Genomic DNA, 12,429 nt, shown 5'->3' on the forward strand with positions numbered 1-12,429 from the left:
ACAAATATATTTCGCCTTTAAGGATTATTATCCAACTGACCCTGTATTTATACTATGAGTTTTAATATATCCTATATAGTGACAGAAATCGTGGATGTATGTGAGGGTTAATTTGAGGTTTTTGTCTTTGCAGATGATCGAAGAAATGAACAGTCTGGTGCAAAAAGATTGTGTTGAACTGCTCTCAGAAACTAGCTACCACCGTTTTTATCAGGACGTTAAAAAGCAGAAATTGCCGGCGGACATTCTGAACTTAACAGGTAACATAACTAAACTTGTATTTTCATTATATCAAGTTAAGTTTAAACTATCTTTTTTTGCTTGAGGAGAAGGGTTTACAATTGACGTCACCCAGCTTTTCACCCCCTCCTCCAATATCAACTTTCAGGTACCCTCCCCAGTTACCGGTTGACGTTGAACGCTCCCTAATTTGTAGTTCGTACAGTATGTTTAGCAACTATTAATTAATAGATAATAGTTCATTTTTTAGAGAAGAACTAGTTTAATCCAAGCTGGCTACTCACGGTACCGTCACTCTTTCATGAGAGTTATCATGGCTACATCAAAACCATTGCAATAAGCATCAATTTTCAATGCATGCTTTGTTACAGCAATTGGTGATTATAATTAAGCTAATTAAGAATGTAAAAGTTGATTAAGAACATTACTGATGTCCTGCATGGCGAGCCATCGCACTTGATTGATAATCGCTAAATGTGATACCAAGGAAAAGGCCCTTGGTTGTGTGTCTCCCACCCATTGTAGGCTATTTGTTTGGTAAAGTGAATGTTGCTCAAAGCCTGCACTTGTGCTGGCCATCGAGTTGATATATATGCTTATTGTTTGTTATAGAATCCAGAATCAACATATCCGGTTATACAGTTTGAAGAAGAAGATGGCTTCACTGTCATGGTTGACGGGTGTCAAGTAATTGGAATGGATAATTTAGTGGATGCTGTGGCCGTGCTGATGAGTACTTACTGGGTGTTTAACATCCAGTACCCCAAATCCATTAAGCATACCTTATCTTTTTTGTCTACCCACATTTTACATTTAAATGTGGAGGTAACAAGCAAGGTATTGCGTTTTGTGAATAAATTGTAATGGGCAGTGATTATACAGGATGCTCGGAAGGTATTTTGGAGATCAGAAAACGTGTACCGGTATCTCGTTGTTGCAAGTACGTTTTCTGTGCTCTTTAAAAGCTATCGATCATCCTATGCAATTTTTGTAGTTGTTGTGGTCTGTATTTTTTTATCGTCCTATGTAAAGAATAAAGATGCTTCATCGATTTTCGTTTTCTTTACACTTGTTCATTTCTACAAAACACGATTTCTTGATAATCGTGTTTTGTGAAGGTATTTGCTTTGTAACCGTCTTTTTCAATAAAACCTTAAGCATCAGTTATAGCACTGTAAGTTTATCTAAAGGTATCTATTGGAACCATAGGAAGGTTGGTACCTCAAAAAGGTAGCCTACTAAATAAGAAAAAAACCTGAAAGGTATTTTATCGAACGTTCAGAATAGTACCTCAAAAAGGTACTAAATAAGAAAAAAACCCTGAAAGATATTTTATCGAACGTTCAGAAGGTTCAGAATAGTACCTCAAAAAGGTACTAAATAAGAAAAAAACCTGAAAGGTATTTTATCGAACTTTCAGAAGGTTTATTATAGTACCTCAAAAAGGTTCTTTTTAAGAAAAAAAACCCTTTGGGGGTTATTGAAAGAACCCAGTATTGGTTCTTTCAAGAACCCCCTAAAGGGTTCTTTTCTTAAAAAGAACCCCATTCGCAGTAGCTCCCTTATAGGTTCTTTCAAGAACCCCCTAAAGGGTTCTTTTCTTAAAAAGAACCCCATTCGCAGTAGCTCCCTTATAGGTTCTTTCAAGAACCCCCTAAAGGGTTCTTTTCTTAAAAAGAACCCCATTCGCAGTAGCTCCCTTATAGGTTCTTTCAAGAACCCCCTAAAGGGTTATTTTCTTAAAAAGAACCCCATTCGCAGTAGCTCCCTTATAGGTTCTTTCAAGAACCCCCTGAAGGGTTCTTTTCTTAAAAAGAACCCCATTCGCAGTAGCTCCCTTATAGGTTCTTTTTCGAGCCTTTTTCGTTTACAGTGTACAAACTGCTTGAGCCTTGAGCACTCTTTGTTGATACTTTCAGCCAACTGCATCAAGTTGATTTGTGCAGCAAAATATAAAACTATTTTGAATTTTTAATGCAATGATTTATGCTGCGAATAAGATTTGGTGAAGCCATTCTCTCTGAGTAGGCTACTTTCGTAATTGCTTATTAACATAAATTAGGCTATATTTTTAAACCTTGGCAATGAAGGTCACAAAAATACAAAAGATTAGGCTAATTCTTCTGTGGTCTGCTAGGTTTTACAGTACCGGTAGCTAATTATAAATTATGCATAGGCTACGAGTGGGCCAAGTCACTCGACGGACAAGTCACATCACATGCGGACATTCACAATGACAAAAGAACCACGATATTTGTTAGACCATTTCTTTTACCGTATTTTCAAAAAGCTTAAGCTTCACTGTCCAATATAAAGTTATGTAGGCTATATAGCGCCTCGATAGCTCAGTTCGTTGGCGCGTGACTTCGTCAACGAAGAAACTTCAAAATCAAGCGGCGTTAGTTCGACTCTCGGCGTGTGCGCTTGAGCAACGCATTTTAAGGACTGCTCTCCATTCAATGGCACCCAATGGGTAGAATAAATCCCCGGTAACAACAAGCATTCAGCAATCTGAAACTTTACTCTGTCTATATCGGTAACCGGCCCTGCGTCAAGAGCCTCTGCAAGTATGCGAAACTACCAGGACTAACCTATCAAGGCTTTGTCAGTCCGAGGATAAAGATTCAAAACCAACCAATCAGGCAACCCTGACCCTGGGTTACCTGATATATGGAGCTAACTATGAAGAACAGTGCTTGTCATCAATTTATCTTTGTAATTTTTACAGTTCTGTTGTGAGAAATCTGTTCATCGCTCAATCGAAAAGTTGTTGTTTAGCCAAAAGAGTTAAAAAATAAAAGCTTGAATGAGCCTCCTCTTTATTAAGCTTTTTTTCTATTTGGAGGGGCTAAGCGTTCTCGAGCCCTTCTCGGGATTCAACCCTGTTAATAAGTGGTCAGATAGTTCTTCCAATTGCCACACAGTCATTTATCTTTTTTATTTTCACCATTAAAGCAAAACAATACAGTATATTGAATAACAATCAAAATCAGCAGAAACACACCAACAAAAGTTAAAATAAAATGCGGTTTAACATTGTCGCCGTGCTGGGGAAATTTACTTGGCAGCATCTGGCAACCAAAGCGATCCAGTGTTACCATTTTAGTCTTTTTAAAACCAAATCTGGTTTATTTTGCAACCATTTGGTTTATTTTTTTTTTCGATTTGGTTTATAGTTTTTTTTTAGTTTTTTTTTGGTTTATATTTGTTTTTTTTGGACATACTTTACGTCTGATTTTTTAGTTTATTTCTGCTTCAATTTGGCTTATTCTGGTCTTTTTTGTTAAGCTTCATGTGTCGTAATGCAATTTGTCATTATTATTGTATGTTAGAGATGCAGCAAACCCAAAATTTTTATCCGCACACCGCAATTTATCTGGAACTTTGACACTGCACTGCACCACACACCGCAAATTACAAAATTTTCAAAAATATTTTAACGCGGTATACTTTAGTTTAGAAAGTCAATTGTGGCAAAATAACACCCATGGCATATAACTGGTAACCTACCGGTACAGTTCTGCCATGATTTGGTTTATTCTGGTCTTTTTTTTTAGCTTCATCTAGTTCAGGGTGGTCCAAGACTGCGAACATGAAGGGCCACATTAGGGTCTGAGAAAAACTTCACGGGCCGCATAGTGAGAAATGATAACGCGTTGCTGAAAGTAGAAACGTTGTTAAATAAAAACTTAACTAGGTTGCGATTTTGAACTTCTTTTCTATAGATTTCGATCTGTTTTAGCTATATTCTTACTGTTCGCAGGCTATGAACATTAACAAATCTTGTCGCTGACAAAATACAGTTGCAATGAAAGGACTGAGTTTGCTGTTCTGATCGACCTAGTGTTTGCTGCACGCTTAACTCACTTTTTAATCTATGCTTGCGACTCAAAAAGTGATTTTCAGCTAGTAAAAAAGATGCTATAGGCCTACATAACACGTCAACAAATTAGCAAACCAAAACAATTCATTGTTTTTTGCTTTTGCATATAGTGTTGATCTCTGGTTTAAATTCAGTGGTCGACAGACGTAAGCAGGCATCCAGGGTTTCATCAGCCATTCTGTTCCGTGTGTCGCTTTTTAATCGCTTCATAACGGAGAAAAGTGCCTTCATAACGGAGAAAGTGCTAGCAACAAAAGCAAAATATCTACGCAAGTTTGTGTCGTCACAAACCGACATTGTTCGCTCATAGTTATCTATTGACCCGATTATGCGCGACTTAATTAGGGTTGTGGCGAATGTATGTAATGTATTTATAAAAGTCAAGTCAATTAATTTTGTTTTAACAGCGCCATATATTAACTAACAATCAGAGTAAAATGTAATTGTCAAAACAATGCATTGTACAACTGTTGGTTAGATTATGGCGCAATCAGGATAGTAGCGAAAGACCATAAGCAGTCATCTAGTCAGCCACCACCCCATCACAGTAAATCTAACTACACATTCATACACACTAGTGTGCAGAGGCAGGCACACTACTTCATTGAATAAAAGGGTTTGCCACTGAGATTGAAAAACAACTGCTGTTGGTTTGAATCTGCATTCTCAAACTGAGTAAGCCGAGGATGAAGATTCAAACCAGCGACCAAGAATTAACCAACGACCAATAAGTGATTGTGTGCTATAATAGGCTACAGCTATTGCGAAAGTTTTCCTGAAATAACGGGGAAAAACGTGAATAGCCTACCACCACCGAATTGCAACAATTTTTATGTAAAGCATACAAAAATAGGACAATTTGATACTAACTTTAGAGAACAAAGATTAAGAAGTACGATATGATGATATACTGCAAAGGTAAGTTATATCCTTTGTATTGAGCACTTAAGGTACGCATGTATATTCATGTAACAGTTGGTTTTTGACACTTTTTTTAAAGCAATGGAACGGTAAATCTTTTATATCGTGTGAAATTTCACTCCACACTTGCACACACAAGAAATGGAGTATTTTTTGCCAAAGTTTGTTTCAAACCTGGGAAGAAAAAATCTGGTTTTAGCCTTATGTCTTGTATCATGTTGATGTATGTCGTCTAGTGTAACAAAGTAGCCAGAGAAACATGCTGGCAAAAAATTATTTTCTTAGCCTACTTGAACATGAACTGTGCATATGCCAGCTTTGCAAGGTCACTCACTTTTAATTGCTGTAGGGGAGATGTGGGACCAATGAGCAGGGTGGGACCAATGACCATAGGCTCGATTTTGCCATCCTGTAGGCGTTTTGTTCTTTTATTTGTTGTTTTAATGTCGAGATTTCTTCTTGGTCAAGCACATGCGTTTTGGTCAACTCAGACTTGCTAGTTTGATTTTATGTGGCAGAATTCGTTTTTAGAGGAAAAAAATGAGTTTTTTCGGGCGCATTCATTTTTGTTTCGAATAGGAAGAAAAGATTTTTAAATACTTTTTTTAGCTTAGGCTATGCACCATGGATTGGGTGACAGAACTGCATTGGTTTCCGGTAAAAATTCACACCAGTTTTTTAACAATTGCATGAATGCCAAGATGGAGCAGATGTGGGACCTTTGACCCATGCTTGCCATCAGGAGGGTCAAAGGTCCCCCAATGTTATTTTATTTTTTTTAGCTTCAATATGCCTACTTTTAGCTGTGTAAGAATAAATATTCCTTGTTTACACAAGAAGAGTTGAACAATTCTTTGAAGGAAGTATTAGAACATAATGTCAGTTCAAGAAAGACTGCCAAAGAAAACAATATTGAAAGAAACACTTTGTGCCGTTAGTCAGAAAAGTGTTACGTCATGACACGACGACTTCGCCAAAGCAGAGTGATGAAGCTGGTTGCTATGGGCTTGTGAAAGTGTATTCCAGTGAAGGAAGAGGTTTGCTGGCCTGTTGCTGAATGGTCCTGATGAGGATGAAGATTTTGAGATTTATTTTTTGAAGAGGAGCGTCAAAATTAAAACTGCTTTTGTGTATCCTGATATTGAGGACCTTGCGTCTCTGAAGCGCTCAGAAATTATGTGCATTCTTGACAAACCTACACGGGTAGGCTACGCAGCAGCTACCAAAAGGCTTTCTGGAATTATGTGGTTTAACGAAGATTTATCTCGCCATGACATTTAATGATGCATTGTGACTTTGTTTTGACAGTGCATAAATGAACCCTTTTCTGATGCTAGACTTGAAATTTCACTTTTCCTATTGTTTTGATTGTATTTTTCATGCAAAATCAAAAACAACACTTAAAACCTGAAAGTATTGTGTAGTTTTCGACTCGATTGTAAGGGTGGGTCAAAGGTCCCACGAGGGTGGGTCATCGGTCACACATGTGTGGGACCAATGACCCACTTTTTCATTTTTTTATAATTTCAGTTTTGAAGGATAAAATTTCGAGATATTCATCTGGTTTTTGGCATGTAAGTAGATGGGTTTGCTGACAACTTTTTCGCAGATTTTGGTGATTCTGAGAGTCAAACTTTGAAAAATTGTGGCCAAAGTGTGCAAAAAGGGTCATTGGTCCCACATCTCCCCTACATGTAGGTCGTCGAGGTTTCCTGTCACCAAACAAACAGGCTCTAATAAATTTGTTCTGAATCACTTCCACCTTGTGTAATAACGTTTTGTTGGCCCTACCCCAATTAATTATCGAATATTGAAGATTTGATTGAAATAATGAAAAGTAAATTGACGTAATGTGGATATTGGGACATAGTATCTGATTTTGTAAGCAATGCCACATACTTTACTTAATTTTGTGCAAAGGTCAGAGATATGGGCGTTCCAGTTCAATCTGTAGTCCATCGTTACTCCAAGATATTTTACTTGATCAGTTTTGTTAATGCTTTGGCCGTTTAAGGTGAGAGAGAACGATTTTGCAAATGGAGGATTTCTACAAATGATCATAAAATTCGTTTTGGTCAGTGATGTACGCGCATACAAAAAATATTGACGCCGTCAGCGCAAACTTTCGAAAAACTATACGCCGCATGCGTCAACGCAACCTCTAAAAAAAATCGGCGGCGTCAGCGTTAGCGCATACTCTAGCGCAAACTCATTTTGTTTGCTAGGTGCCAAACATTCACACGGTAATAAACCACTCAAAACAACACACTTTTCAAGCCACTTCGCGATTTCTCGTTACAAGAAATTATCTTTTTGGCCGGAAGGCACATTTGGCATTGAAAATATAAGTTTTTGCCTTTCGAAGAAGAGAGCTTAAAATACTTTTCCATGTAGATTGTAGAGCCATGGATTTGTTTTATCATGCTCCAATTCACTTGGAGATTAGTATTACCGTATTACAACTCTTTGTTATTAGCATTCAGGGATAGTTAGCATTACTAGTGTTATTAGCAGTAGGCTACTCAAAAGCCTCTCACAATTGGCCCCTGGATGCATGTTTTGCTAAACTGCTCAATGCTCATCAAGTTACAAAACATATATAGCTTAATTACATATTTACGCAACAGAATGTATAAATTGTCAAGTAAAAATTACCTTAGCTTGATAGCCTACTGAATGTAGGCCTACACATTACTACGCTACATAGCCTACAACAAGAATAACCGGCAAAGGCAAAGTAATGTACTACCAGAGGTGGGCACCCGCTACTTTTAAAGTAGCGCGCTACCCGCTACCGCTACTTAGACCAAAGTAGCGCGCGCTACCGCTACCCGCTACCAATTTACAAAAGTAGCGCGCTACCCGCTACCGCTACTCGGACCAAAGTAGCGCGCGCTACCGCTACTTCTTCTGCTACTTTAGTCTAAAATGACACTAGGAAATACTCTTCAAGTCCCTAATGACGCAAAAATGACCTTGAAAACGAATGTTATCATTCGTTTACACCAGGGGTTCTTAACCTTTTTTGTCTCGTTTACCCCTTGCCGAATGAAAAAAGTAAAATTTACCCCCACCGTTTTGGTGGCCCCTTGTGATGTCATCGTGTCCAGTCAACCATGCGATACACTGAGGTTTTTGAACATCATCTGTCGTCGTAATGAAGTCGAACCCAAAGTCAAAATATGATTCTAAATAAGTTTGCTTCGACATAATAACCGTAGATTGTTTAACTTATTTACTCACTTCAAAATAATTTTGCGAAAGACGTTCACAGTGCAGTCTGTCCACTGTCCTCTTCTTCGTCGTATGAGCTTTCTTCCGGACTATATGTTTGGGTATGAGGTCATCAGCCACTCGACAGTCTCGTCATCCAGGGCCTTCAGTCCAAGCGTTCCATGTGGTGGTTGCTGGATTGGGCAGTCATGGACGACATGGTCTACTGTCTGGTCTGTGGCACCACACTCGCATCCCGGTGAGGGAGCCAGGCCCCATCTGCACATGTCTGAACGAAAGCGACCGACGCCGGTTCGTAGGCGGTTAAGCCGGACCCACGCAAGTCTTGCGAGGGACATTCCCGGAGGGTGGGGATCGACGTCAGGTAGGAAATCACGGAGTCGGGAGTTGTTGCTTTGCCACTCCGTGTTCCATGTGTAGTTCGTCCAGTGTGCCGCACTTATTCCAAGATCTTCAACGTTGTTCAGAAGCTGTCGTGCGGCGGGCACAAATGGGCGTCTTGATTTCAGTCGTTGCTGTTCTCCAGGTAGGCGCTGGAATGTACTGTGGAGGAGGTGGTCGGGGTCCAGCGCGCGACGAGCAAGGGAAATCATGGCTTCTTTACTGCGAAGCTCAGCAGGTTGGATGCCTGCAAGGATGGGAAGGCAGTCCGTTGGAGTGGGACGCAGGCATCCAGTCACAGTGCGTAGTGCGTCGTTGATGGCGGTGTCAATGTGGCGGGTGTGAGAGCTGCGGCACCACACTGGTGCGCAGTACTCGGCGGTAGAATGGACGAGGGCCAAGGTAGCTGTGCGAAGGGTTTTCGCGTCAACTCCCCAGCCGGAACCCGCCAGCCGCCTCAAAAGTGCAACGCGCGCAGATAGTTTTTTGCCCAGTGACTCTAGGTGTCGTCGGTACGTGAGTGACCTGTCCAGGGTTACGCCGAGGTAGGTGGGTTCGGCGCAGTAGGGCAGGCGTTCGTCATCAGTGGTAATGTTGATCTCACGTTTTGTTTCCTTGTTGTTTAGATGGAAGGCCGCCGACACTGTCTTTGCCTTGCTGAGCTGTAGCTTCCATTTCTGGAGATATGTTAATATAGTTGACATGTCTTGGCTTAGGTTCCTCTCCATTGACTGCCAATCTCCGGCTGGATGTAGGAGAGCCAGGTCGTCTGTGTAAGCATACTTCCTGGAGATGGTGTCAGGCAGGTCATAGATGTAAGTGTTAAAGAGGAGGGGAGCCAGGACAGAACCCTGTGGGACGCCGTTCCTGAGTCGACGTAGTCTACTTCGTCGGCCGCTACCGGTGGAAAGAGTAAAGCTGCGGTTTTGCACAAGTTCCATAATCATATGGACCATATGCCTGTCAGGAAGGAGACGGAGTAGTTTGCAAGTAAGGCCGCTGTGCCATACAGTATCGTAGGCAGCCGTGAGATCGACAAACACGGCGCCAGCCTTCTTTTTTGCCGAGAAGCTGTCCTCGATGTCTTGGGTTATCAGAGTGACCTGGTCTACGGTTGATCTTCCGTGGCGAAAGCCGGCTTGTTCCCGAGGGAGCTGAGGGTCTATTATCGGTTCGACACGGGCGTAGATAAGTCTCTCGAGTATCTTGAGGAGGATACAGAGCAGAGAGATGGGACGGTAGCTCTTCGGATCTCCTGGGGGCTTCTTCGGCTTTGGGACTGCAACCACTAGGGCTCTTCTCCAGATTCTTGGGATGCGCAGGTGACGCAAGCAGCAGGAAAGGAAGTCTTTTAACCAGGACCTCATAGTGGGGGCAGCTTGGAGTATTAGTTTCGGGCATAGGTGGTCAAGGCCCGGGGATTTGCCTGGCTTTAGGTGCTGGAGGGCAGAGGCAAATTCCTCTGGGGTAATCTCACCAGAGACGTTGCCCTCGACAGGTGTTGGGACCTTCCAGAGGTCCGTCATTTCCTTGAGGATGGACTTGTCTGATTCACGGTCTCTCGTTCTGTGCACTCCATTTTTCACAAGTTGTGAGGCGATGGCATTTGCTGAAATGGAGCATTGGCGACGAGGGGCACGTGATTTGCCAGTGAGGTTGTTGAATGTACTCCATGCTGTGGGGCTGGAGTGCGTGAAGTCGATTGAGTGGATAGCTTCTGTCCAGCGCTCCTTCATCTTTGAATCCAATCTTGCCAGCAGGGCTGTTGCTAAGTGGGAGGTGGCGGTGCCCTAGGGGGAACGGAAGTCGCGGTAGAGCCTGTCGCACTCCACATCCCAGCATGGTATGTAGCTTTTCCGTCGACCTCGCTGGATGGAGTCTTTTGCCGCAGATATGATTGCATCACAGAAGTCCTGGTAGGCTTCGTCCACTTTAATGGTGTGTGGGGATGGGAGGTACTGCGTAGCTTCATTTGTGAGGAAGCTGTAGTATTCCCAATCGGCCTTTCTGAAGTTCCATCGCTTGACAGGCTTGCTCGGAATAGGTGTGGCGAGCAAGGGTGACGTGATAAGCGAGGGTTGATGTTGAGACCTTGGGAACTTCTCTAGCACACGTCTGTCCGGCTGGCGATCATCGGGCTCATCACTTGCGAAAGCCAGGTCTGGGTTCGTGCCATTGTTGCAACGACCGGAGAGGAAGCTCGCTGCGCCCTTAGGATCGTATAAGAGGACGAGGTTGTTGTTGGTTGCCCAAGCGACCAGACTTTCTCCGTCGTTGTTGATGGAGTTGTAGCCGCAGTCAGACTTTCACAGTGCAGTCTGTCCACTGTCCTCTAATGAAGTATGAGACAAATGGAGCTACGCCACGTTTTGACCATTGCGAAAACAATGCACTTTATTGCGCAATAAAGGAAGTTGCAATCTTAGCAGAGTTGCAATCCACTTTGTGGTCCCAATTAGGTTCTGTACAGTAAAAATGTAGCACACATACGCTGCTGAAAAGTAACTGGTAGTCCACTTGTAGATAAAAGAAAAAGACGAAAACTTACATTAAGCATAAATTTGAATCAGAATCGAATGCAACACTACCAGTTTTTTAGTAACTGAAAAAATGAAGTTTGCTTTAATTTATGATTCAGTAAATTTACCCCCTCGGTAGGTGAAATTTACCCCCAGGGGGTAAATTTACCCCCGGTTAAGAACCCCTGGTTTACACTGTCATATTAACGTCGTTATAGAAAACACATTCTAAGGGAAATTTATTGTTACCGGTACGCATCTTTCAAAAACACGAGCATTTCAAAACGAAAGTCACTAAGTCCTGCCCGCTTTGGCTTAAGCATATCTTCTCCAACAGAGAAAAGTCTCTCCACCGCAGCACTGGAAGGAATGGGGGTGTTGTATTTAATGTTTTGTTTTAACTCGGTATTCGAAAAGCTCAAGGACTTAATTGCTCCTGTCCGAAAAAAAGGAGTCCACAATTGCTGTTTGCTTCTGCACCGACGTTTGACCGAGTGAGTGCACTACCGAATGGCATGCACTGCACAACCACAATAATAAAAGGGTGTGACCTGTAGGCCTACGGTGTTCCACACTAAGAATTTGTCACTACAAAATAATTAATATCATTTAAAATGTTATCGCTGCATCGGCATCACACAAAATTGCCGTGTAATGATTTCTTCTAACAAAAACCATCGTGTAAGAAATTTTTATCAGCAACAAATATCTTAGCTAACCGTTTGTCAACAGTTTTACTTTAACCAACATGATAAAACCAACCAACTTTACTTCGGATAAGTTATTATTAAAATTAAAATGAACATTATCGATTTCATACCTTGATCGCAGCTCCACACCAGAAAACGAGATTCCCAAAAGACCGAGACTTTGCAACCACACCGATTATATAGCTGCTTGACCAGGCCAGTGTTGCAACAAAAACGAGTATTTTTGACACTTTAAATTAAAAAGTAGCGGTAGCGGGAGTGCAACTGAAAAAAAGTAGCGCCTCTCCCGCTACCGTTACTTTAGAAAAAATATAGCGCCGCTACTGCAGCCGCTACTCCAACGAAAAAGTAGCGCCGCTACCGCTACTTTTACCAAAACAGTAGCGCGCTACTGCCCACCTCTGTGTACTACATATCACATACAGAGTACAACATCATGCAAGCAATCACGGTCGGAGACCAAATATTTGAGTTTGTTCAGATACATATAGGCTGCACTGCTCATTGCCTGAGAAGTTTCTGATTTGCCCCAAAATGCAAG

This window comes from Aplidium turbinatum, chromosome 3 (genome assembly GCF_918807975.1).
Source record: "Aplidium turbinatum chromosome 3, kaAplTurb1.1, whole genome shotgun sequence".
Classification (NCBI taxonomy): domain Eukaryota; kingdom Metazoa; phylum Chordata; class Ascidiacea; order Aplousobranchia; family Polyclinidae; genus Aplidium; species Aplidium turbinatum.